We start from the raw sequence: 11,547 nt of genomic DNA on the forward strand, positions 1-11,547 counted from the left end.
GGTAAGAAGAAGCCAACAGAACCCCATCATCTGCTCCTCCAGTCTGCATGTCGAAGTATCCTTGAGCAAGATACTGAACCCTAAATTGCTCCTGATGGCTGTTCCATTGGTATGTGAGTGTGTTAACAACTGAGTAGCAGGTGGCACCTTGTATGGTAGCCTCAGCCACCAGTGTATGAATGTGTATGTGAATGGGTGAATGTGACTCGTAGTGTAAAAACCGCTTTGAGTGGTCGGATGACTAGAAAGGCGCTATACAAATGCAGGTCCATTTACCATTCACCATTTACCATTTACCAAAGAGATGCAATTCTGAGGTCCCTAAACAGGACCCCTTACTCCCCTGGCTGCACCTTGAGGTCCTGTTCATAAATATAACAAAAAGAATCAGTGACAAGGGACATCTGTGGCAAAGACCAACACCCACTTAAGTGTATGGACAAAGCTCTCACTTTGGTTATACAAGTACTGGATGGCTCATAGCAACGACCCCAGTACCCCATACTCCTTCATTACTATCTACAGGACTCTCTGGGGGACGCGGCTGTAAGTTTTCTCAAAGTTCACAAAATTAATGTAGACTGGACATACTCCCACAACTTGACCTCTTCAGCAGGCCTGAAAGGGAAAAGAGCTGGTCCACTGTTCCATGGCCAGGATGAAATCTGCATTGCTTCCCCTAAATCCAAGGTTTGACAAGCAATGTGTATTTCATATAGAAATACATTTCCTAGGTCTCAATGTCCAATGGAGGTTATCAACCAAAGTGATATACACATCAGCTGATGGGCAGAGCATCATGACATTTAACACTTGTGGCAGAAACATCACACACATCATTCAGAAAGAGTTTGTCCATGCAGATACTTTTAATTGTATCAGTCCAGGTTTAGTGATTTCTGCCTGCACTCCAGTACAGTGGAGGTGAATTTAGTTTGTGTTGTTCACAGCATCTAAAACAATTCAAAAGCAACATTTGTTTTCAGAAATGGTGTCACAATTTATTTTTAATAAATAATTTTTAATAATTAATAATAAATGGAAATATGCAAATTCCAACTCAGTGAACATCAACAAAGAAAACAAGCACCTTTTGCATTGATACAGACTTCTCTTTATTTTGCACTATTTGACATAAGTGTCTAATATAGCACCGTGCCATGACAATGACATAAGTGTACACACAGGAGAACATCAGGTGACTGCAGTCTTCACATTCCTGAGAGGGCGACCACCAAATGGGCCTGATGCTGAGTGGAGCAGCATGTGTGACATCTTTGACAGATGCACCACACACACTGTTTGGAAATACTTTTTTTGTTGTTGTTGTGACAAAACAACAATCACTGCAATTTGTTTGTATTTGGTAACAAAAGTAGCTCTAATGAAAGAATTTTGACTTTGACAGTGACTATTGGCTGGTTCAGTCCAGCTCCAGCTTCTGTTCCAGTACACCTGTAGGAATAAGAGAAGATACCTAAAAGTGTTCTATAGTGATACTGTTGGGTGATTTTGTAGCTCATACAGTGACAAACTATGGCTCAGTGCAGCTTTTTGTTGTTTATACTGATCACAAAAGTGATGGCTGATGAGGAAAAACTTTCAGTATCAGTGTTAAAATTGAAAGGTGCTGAGAAGGACAGTGAGTATGAGGCAGGTTAGGGTTAAGTGGAATGAGTGAGAGACTGAGCGGGAGGGAGAGATCAGGCAGCAAGCAAGAGAGGAAATAAATTGAAAAAGCAGAGAGTAATACGGGGTCTTGCAGGAATTTTTTCGAAGAGGAAAAGAAAAAAATGGGCCGGTGGAAAGGGGAGACGCGGCATCGTGTTCAGAGCTGTTGTGTTTCTTTCGGTCCCCCTCTTCAAAGGGACGCTGGTCCTGATGGCTTTACCATACGCTGCTCTGGGGGTTAGAGCTGGAGCACAGCACTGCACAGTACCTGCAGGACTGGAACTGCAGGGAGTGGGGTTCATGACAGCCCAGACGGGGTTTAGCAGGCAGCTTCAGCATGGTACTTCTGGTGAACCTGTAGACATACAGCATGCTGACGGGCTGCCTGCTGATGACAGAGAGACTGAAAGACTGCCCCTGTGCTGGATCGAGTGCGTGTTGAAAAAAGAGTTGAGCGAAGAGGTGTCAAGGTGTGACACAATGGGCTTTGACAATCTGCAGCCATAGGATTTTGTGAGGACTTGAAATTGTCCCTGGATGCAGTGGAACTTAAACCCCCCTCTGCACAGTTTACACACTGTTTTAGCTGTTAAAATAACATTTCTTATAAATGATTGTACTGGGTGTATGTGTCAAAAAAATTTTTTTTCCCTTTATATTACAGGATGTATGTGCACATGCAGCCAAACCTGTATTGTCTTAAAAATAATTCAAAACTCATTCAGACTTGCTTTAAATGTTCAGTGTTTAAAAAGTAGGGAGATTTAGTAATAATTAGTGGTGAGGACTATAGATTTCAACCCACTGAAAATTAGAATTCCTCCAGTGTTCATTGTTCAGGAGGTTTTTACCGGGAGCTGTATTATTCCCAGAGGTCTCTTTCTCTCCAAAACAAACATACCCAGTGATAAAAACTGGTAAAAATGCTGAATAAAGCAGTTTCACATTGCAAATCAGTGTTTCATCCACACAGTTTGATATGCCACAGACGGGCTGCTCACCCACCCTGCGATGTGTGCTTGCATTTCTCTGATAATTACGTGTGTGCTCACCTTATTCCTGATCCAGATGTTCGGGAGGTTTTTACTGTGAGCCAAATTATCCACAGAGTTCTCTTCCTCTCCAAAACAAATGGACCAGATGATTAAAACTAATAAAAACACAGAATAAAGCAATTTTAGGTTACAAATCAATGTTTCTCTGATGCTGTTTGGCATGTCAGAGCCAGGCTGTTAGCCTAAAACTAATAATGTGTGCTTACCTTCTTTCGCTGATAACTTGGGATCCAGACGTTGAAAAGGTTTTTTAACCACACAGGTCTCTTCCTCTCTAGACTCACAAGTCAGTCTTTAGACGCTTTGCTTAACTAAAGACTGATGTCTTTCTCCCTGATTTTGTGTTTAGATGGGCGGATACAATTTCAGAGTTTAAAAAAACTCCCTACGTTGCAGAACCAATAGTAAATCTGCAGGGCGGTCCTTTGGTGGCTCACTGAACTCTTGTGCTCATAAACATAGTCCGACTAGAAAGTGGCTCACTGAACTCTTGTGCTCATAAACATAGTCCGACTAGAAACACATATAGCGGTACAAAATGGCTCAAGTCACTGTAAGTCCTTCATTTCCACAATCTTGTGGACTGAGCACACGTTTGATAAAACGGAGTTAAATCTCTCGGCATCCATTTTCAAGCTCTCTGTGTGTTTGTTTCCTTGCAGACGAGAAAAGGGGGAGCGCACATTTCCGGGAGGGCGTGTCCTTTTCAAAAATGCAAGAGGCGTTGCTTTGTTGCCAGCCGTTTTCTCCGGTGTGTTAAACACACTTTAGAAAGGAGCAGAAGGCGGAGATCTCTAATTGTCTGGTGGCGAGACTACTTCCCCTCAAAACAAATGGACCAGGTGATTAAAACCTGTAAAAGCACTGAAAACAGCAGTCTCGTGTTTTTCTGACTGCTCATAACTATGATGACCAATGCAAAAACACAAAAAACTGCGAATGGCCCTATCTATTAGCCAGTGTTTGGTTTGTTCATTTTGGGCTACTGTAGAAGCATGGCAGTAGAATATGGCAATTCTTATTTTCAGGTGAATATTCACCAAAGAAAATATACTTGTTCATTTGATATTCCACCTCAGCTAATATATCCAACTAAACTGGACATTTAAAGGGGCTCTATGTGATATTCAGAGCATTAGCTAGCAGCTAATGGTGCTAGCACCATTAGTAGTACTAAACAATAGCAACAATGCTGACAGAGCTAACAGTGTTGATTGGGGGGAACCATATCCACTGCTGTCACAATATCAACCGCAACTACCCTATGAGTGCAAAACAATAATGACCTAGCCTAGTGATACATGTAATACATGCACGCGTGGCTGGACCAGCTTACCACAACAGAGAAGCTTGGATTACAACACACACACAGAGGTAGCTTGGCTTCATTTACTTCTCTAGTCTGGTGGGCATTACTCCACTATATCTTTACATTTTAATTCTGCCCACTACAATGATACTGTAGTTACTGTACATAAGTCTTCATTTTTTTTTGTACATATTTGTGCCTCTCAGCCTCGAGTGTGTCTCCCATGGCAACAGTTGAGTGACAACTGAGCACATTGCTAGAGCACACACTGTCTACTCAGGAGTGTTGAGCAAGAGTATGACAATTAATAATTAGTTACAGTAACTAAATTACTTTACTAATTACTACATTTAGGTAGGGAAGGTAAGGGAAAGGAGAAACTACTGGTCAGACCAGACCAAGTATGGCTGTAGCAGCAAAACCCCTGAGGGTATTGACTTGAACAAGGATGTGTTTTATTTAGGGCTGTCAGCATTAATTCATTAATCATGGTCCAATTTTCTTTCCTCACATTAATCACATGCTGCTATTTTGTCCCCTAAACACACCCTGACTTAAAGTTGAGCCAACTCAGTGGCTCCCTGCTGCCACAGTGATGGAAAATAATGCCACCACTGCACTTTTGAACACATTGAGCACGGCACACTTCATGTAAAAATTTCACAGAAGGTTCAGTTGACAAGTCAAAAAATAACATGCACCTTATGGCCAACGAAATTAAAATGTCACCAAAGTACTTTGAGGCTGAGATACAAGCTAGACACACAGGTGCAGCTAAACAGGCTGATGTCAGTGTGAGTGAGCGAATCACCACAGACCTGTGGATGGAACTAAATTGAAGAGGTTCACTACAGCACTGCTAAATGGGTGGCAACTGACTGCAGACCAGTCAACATCATGGAAGACTTGAGTTTAGGGGACGTCCTCAGGTTGACATGTTGTGACCAGATATATGTCTTACCGTCGCAGGGAAAAATAGTTTCACACATACAAAACCTGCATGAATCAGAGAAAGCAACTAAACTAGAACTCCTGAAAAGTTGCATTAATTGAGGATCATTGGACGTAAGCAAATAATCAAAATTATCTCAGAGTAACTGCACAGCATATTGACACTGATTGGACATTGCACTCCTTTGTTTTATTACTGGTTTGACACACAGCATAACAACACTATGCAGAAACATGTGCCCAGCACTTATCTGAAAAGTCAAGATCATAAAATTAATTTCTTTGCATTCATTTAATTCCCAATCAAGACACGCTGATGATAACTGCCCTTGTTAAAATGGACTTTAAAACCATTTTGAAATGCAAAATAATAGAATTTTAAACTCGCGATTAAAAAAAGTGATTAATCACGATTAACTATTGAAATCTGGCAATAATTGTGATTAAAACAATCAGTTGACAGCCCTAATTTTATTGCTTCTGAATTAAACTTTTAATTTGTAAGAGGTAGAATTTACCCAACATGTTTTAATGTAAGTTAAATATTAGAATTGTAATTTAAATCATAAAACACATGAAAACATATTTTTGTATTCGTTAAAACAACAGTCAACAGATTAGCTAAGACTGAAAATCATCAACAATAGCAGCCTTAATTGGAATATTTACATACTACACAAGATTCGTCTATGAGGGAAAAAATATTTTTGTACTTGATGATGAAATAAAACATGGTGGTGATGATGATGATGATATGCCCTGTGTCAGTATCCTGTACAACCTTAACCTTTGACCCCTTTATGGTGATGTGTCCCACAGGAGACTGAGGTAACCATCAGGATATGTACTACAGGCATTACAGTCATGCGTTTGATGCCTTCTTCAGTCACCAGTCCGTATTTAGGCAGCAATGAAGCCACAGTGGAATGTTCTGTGGTTGGGCTGGGATGCCTGAAGGGTGTGAGAGGTTCACATGGCAGGAGGGCTACAGTTAATCGGGGGAAGATGAGGCTGTCAATCGGATGCATTATCTGCGCTCCACCCTGTCAGCGGGCCTATCACCCCTGGGTGGCGACAGAGAAGGTCACTCATATCTCAGAAAGGCTGATAACCCCTGGGACCTACAGAGCGGAGACCTTCATTGTCCAGCTAGATGGACTGACAGCATATTCACTTCTTTGCGCACACCTTCTCATCTTTCTCCTCTTTATAATTGAAGTTTGTGCTAGACTATATACGATTTAAAGGGTTCATACAAATATCTCATATTTCGAAGGTGTGACCACTTTAATGCTGAAACTCCAAGCATTCTGTGCTCAACACACAGTTGTACCAATGTAGTTTATTCAGGGCCAGACACAAGGTCGATATTTATATATCCTGCAAAAGTGGGGATAATGTTAAATGGCAATGGCTTTCTACGATATCTATGTGTAACAACTACAGTAGGATTACTGTCTGGGAAAGATTCAGATTATGATAAAAAAGGACAGGTAGATTTAAGCAACTACGACACTTGGTTAGAAGTCTGACATGCTACAAACCCATCCAAAAATGACTGAATTATTATTCTTAAATTATTGTGACTGCACCTTGGAAAAGCCCAGACCCTGTCTCACAGGACTCAAGCCAGTCTAAGTTGATTTGTCACATTTTCAGCAAAGTGATATCTAAATGTTATTCTTTTTGTGCCGGGGGTCTGATCCCGGGCCATCCCTACTACCCGCCACGTCAGCAAACTTTCTGTTGCTGCGGTCAGCTGAGCTGCTCTCCTCCCAGACTCTGCCTGGTTAGCACGAGCTAATAACAAACTCAACTTTGTCATTAAACCTTAGTTCTGTCACTGTTTGTGCAAGGGCACCATCACTGCATCCTGGACATAGCCAACACATTCTCATTCCAACCTCGTCACATATCCATACTTGGTAATGGCATTTCCATGTTGACCTATGACACGCAAGTTGCCCTGGGTGCGTTGGTTGTTAACGTTCTTGGACGCTGTGTATACACTCTCATTCAAAATAAACGCACTGCAAATTGAGGATTTTTTGACGCACATGGTTACGTTTAGCCAACAAACGCACATTGCCACCACATGAACAAGACATGTCCCCTGCACTTTTTACAGTCCAAAAACAATGTTACATGCTAATAAACTGAGACGCGTCAAGCACGAAGACCACACGGAAAACGGCCGCTCAAACTGAAGCCTGTTACCCTTTAGAGGGCATGATGAGAAAGATACAAGGAGCACAGTGAACTGAGAAGAAACAATTGAAAGATACAGGAGCACAGTGAACTGAACTTTTTTTCTTTGGTGAGGGCAGGTGAGGGGGAAGGGAGGGAGAGACAACCGCATAAGTGATGATGATTGGCTCAGGGAGAGTAAAATTTCATCATAAACCAATCAGAGGCAGAGTAGGGCAGGTATTCACAAGCACACAAGCAGGGTTGTCAGGTCCACTTATTAGCCGCGACTGTGGGCTTTTTTTTTTTTTTTTTTTAAAGTCGCTTACAAATATTGGTAGTTGCGGGTTGCGTTTTTTTGGGCTTGTTTCTAACGGGGGGTTGCTTATTTTGGCTTGTTCTCTAAACGCATGATGACAGCAGGATGTTTCCACAGCTCCGCTCTCTCCGCCCCTCTCCTTCTACACATACACACAGGTGACGGTCAGTCAATCAGACTTTTCACATTTAAATTGTGCGATTAATGGAGGAGTGTATGTTTTCATCAGGCTATTTATTTATTTATTCATTAAATTTTTCATTGGTTTATTGAGAGCAAGTCATATGGTTAAACTGTTTACTTTTTTGATGAAGAAAATACTTGAAGTAAGCTACAGTATGTTGTTTGTGAAGTTGAGTGACAGTTTGATATTTTTAATTTGCACTACAAAGATTATTATTATTATTATTTTTATTTGTACATTGCTTGAGAAGTATAGCTTTAATTTAGACATTTTTTGGCCAGTTGTGGCCTGTGCAATAAATGTCACAAGTTCTAAACCATCTATTGTGTTCTGTTGTTTCACTGTATAATACTGAATTTGTCTGTGTCTGTTACGTTGTCCCACACAACGATGCAGTGTAGACTAGATAAGTGTAGGCTACAATGTTTCATAATAATGATTTATTCTATTAAGTGTCAATTTCATTCATTTAACATATTCAATGTTGAGTTTCATTAGATACAGTTGAGCTTCATTACATACAGTTCCATTAAGGGGGGTGTCCAAGCAATTTGACATATTTGAGCATTTTATAAAAACGTAACGCTATAGTTACTTTTCCAGGTAATTAGCTACCTTTATAGTGCAGTAACTCAGTTACTAACTCAGTTACTTTTTGGGGTAAGTAACAAGTAACTATAACTAATTACTTTTTTGAAGTAACGTTCCCAACAGTGCTGAATAGTAACAATAGCAAACAAGAGCACAATGAACTGAAAAATAACACCAGAAAACTAGAAGGAGCACAATGAACTGAAAAGTAATACTGTTACAGAAAACTACTTGAACTACTAGAAAAGGCAGGGAACTCAAGGGGGTGCTGTACCGGGATATAAGAGTTTTATTTTTATTTTAAAGGTTTAGTGCTGTACCGGGATATAAGAGTTTTATTTTTATTTTAAAGGTTTATTTTTTTCATGCTTTGTTATTAACTGAAGGGGGTGCTGTACTGAGACATAAGAGATTGATTTTATTAACAGAAGGAATTTTACTGTTCACTTTACACATTTTGCTTTATTGCACAATCTTTATTGTTTCTATGCAAAATGTCTCAATTAATTTGATGGCCTGAACTGTACCTGTAATTAACTGAACCTTTAATTACAGTAAAAGTAACTTTAAAAAGGTGTCTGTGAAATTTCTGTCATGACAGCTTTGTATTTAAAAAGCCTCTAGGCTGTAGTTTTATACATATTTTGAACTTCATATTGCTTTGAGGTGTAGGCAGATATTCATTAATTTTAAGTGTTATTTCAACTCAAAATTACACTGAGGGACACCCCTTATTTCCAGAATCGTCAAGGGCACTGTTCCAGCAATAGGTGACACCCCCCTCCCCCCACCCCCTGCGAGACTCAAGCCAGTTGGGCCCCCCCCCACCTCTGAAATCAAAGCTTCGTCCCTGGTTGATTGATTCACATCATCAGCTTGTGCATCGAGTAACATTACGAGTTAATGTTCCACCTTAAGAATCCCAGTCATTGGCCCAGTGAATGAAGTTATTTTTTCTCTGACTCCGGCTGCTGCAAGAGGCAGCAAAACATCCTTTCATTGCATATTTACAGTTTACTAATTAAACTCTCCACGATATGAACAATGGCTTCTCCCTGATAACCAGCCACAGCTCAGCCCTGAGCAGAGTGACCGTCTGCTTCTGACTAATCAACAGACTGCAGTGTTCACAGCTCCACCATTTAATACCAGATCTGTGTGCAAGGTACCCCAACAGAAGCGGTACCAAAAAGGGAATGGCTAGGAACGGTTCCATCGGTACTATCCACAACTTTTTGTAGTGGAAATGGAAAAAAAGTATACCAAACTGAACTGTATTGTACCGTACTGCTCAGTAGAAAGGGGGCTTAAAGCACGTGGTTGGGTTTAGGAAAAAAGAACAGGGTTTGGCTATACGATCACACAGGAAGCGAACCCCGGCCTTCTGGGTGAAAGTCGATGGTTGTGCCTCCCTACTTAGACTTCCGCCTCGTTAACTTTTTGTAGTTGTCCTGCCACGTTTCCCCTTGGCACTGCTGGGCACTGTTAAAGCATTTCTGGCAACCAGCCTTTTATCAGGCCGACGTGAAAGGACAGCTTTTTTTGACGGTGTCTGACGCTGGAAGTCACTGACCAAGCGCCAGTATTTGACAACTTCGCAGTGAGACTGCGTTGGCTTAGCACCACCCAGGACAACTGATTGGTTTGGAGAAACAAAAACAAGCCAGAATGTTTTTTTCCCCTATAGCAGAATGGTAATATGGTGATTCCAGACCTTTCTCAAACCCTGACAGCACTGTGGAGGTAGGTCTGGCTATGCAAGACTATGGAACCCCTAAAACAGAGACCTCTGAAAATGCCGCTTTAGTTTGAAAACTCTGGGGTTGCATTTTAACAGGTGGAAAAAGAGACTTTTGAGAATGATGACACAAACACCCATACTCACTTGCACATTGGGTCCTATCAGTCACTATGTGTCAAGCCAAAACATTATAGCTACGTCCACATACCTATTGTGGTGTGATCCTTCTTGTGTGGTTACACCTTTTCTATCGCCTTGGCTTCCTCCAGTGATGGATAAAATACCCAGTACCACTTAAAGGGAGAGTGCACCCAAAAATGAAAATTCAGCCATTATCTACTCACCCATATGCCCAGGGAGGCTCAGGTGAAGTTTTAGAGTCCTCACAACACTTGCGGAGATCCCAGGGGAGAGTGGGTAGCAACAAAACTCCACGTAATGGGAGCTTACGGCGCCCCAAATTCAAACGTCCAAAAACACATAATTGAAACCACAAAATATCTCCATACAGATTGTCCGCAGTGATCCAAGTGTCCTGAAGCCCTGACATAAAAAGTTGTTTAGAAAAACGTCATTTTAACTCTGTTTTTAGCCTCATTGTAGCCTGCAGCTCTAACTGCCTCTCTGTGGGTGAGTAGATAATGGCTGAATTTTCATTTTTGGGTGCACTATCCCTTTAATATGTCACCATATTTGTGTTGTAACAACTCCTAACCTGTTTTCCGCCACCTTCAACCCCCCCGTACATGTTTTTCAAAATGAAAAAATATTCATGTGGATGTGGCCTAAGTGTCAGCCTGGTGATTGGCTGGTGACCTGTTCATGGTGTGCCCTGCCAATGTTAGCTTGGATCAACTCCAGCCCTCTGCAACTTTTTAAGGATAAGTGTATAGCTAATGGATGAATGAATATGGATGAGTATCATTTAGCTTTTATTGTCCTTTGTACTGGAAACGTTGACATTTTTTGTTTAATGATTTAAAGGATATGAATGAGATGACTGAATGATTTACAGTGACTAAAATGGTTGTTTGGATAAGAGGCATTAAATTGGCATCTTATTTAAGGAATGCATCGGAGCTCAGGAAGAGAACCTTGTATCAGTAATGAGTGGGTCATTTATCTATTTTCCAGGTATTCTTTTTCTGTTTTTGGAATGATTCTTTGAAAGAACGTGTGTCACCCGGCTGAAAACTTTTGTTAATGTTCCATAAAGGTTTTATATAATCCCGTAAGGGGACGGGCCAGGAAATGGCAAAACACTTAATTCAATCCTGCTAAACAACTTCATGTTCGCTTTGTTAATGTGAGTGTGTTAACATGCTGATGTTGGTATTTGGAATTACAGCACCGCTGAGTTATGGTTATCCCTCATTTTGACCTGTCTATCACAAATTTGGGAGTAGACATAGCTCTAACAGTCTCCCAGACTTTATTTTTTAGCTACAGCAAAATGTAACCAATCAAATGAAAGCTTAGAGTGCTGGGTAGTTTTCTATAGCTATTAAAAAGCTGATGTTTCTCACCAAATACTGACAA

At 40.8% G+C, this 11,547-nt stretch overlaps 1 long non-coding RNA gene across 1 annotated transcript; it reads right to left on the reverse strand.

The window, feature by feature from the left end:
- Positions 1-1,110: 1,110 nt before the first annotated feature.
- On the reverse strand, positions 1,111-3,039 carry LOC126406470 (uncharacterized). The gene is made up of 3 exons (XR_007571697.1): positions 2,933-3,039; positions 2,724-2,821; positions 1,111-1,455 (listed from the first exon to the last, which is right to left on the reverse strand). It is a non-coding gene; the product is annotated as an uncharacterized LOC126406470 (long non-coding RNA).
- Between the last annotated feature and the right edge of the window lie 8,508 nt (positions 3,040-11,547).

This window comes from Epinephelus moara, chromosome 19 (assembly GCF_006386435.1).
Source record: "Epinephelus moara isolate mb chromosome 19, YSFRI_EMoa_1.0, whole genome shotgun sequence".
In the NCBI taxonomy this organism is placed as follows: domain Eukaryota; kingdom Metazoa; phylum Chordata; class Actinopteri; order Perciformes; family Serranidae; genus Epinephelus; species Epinephelus moara.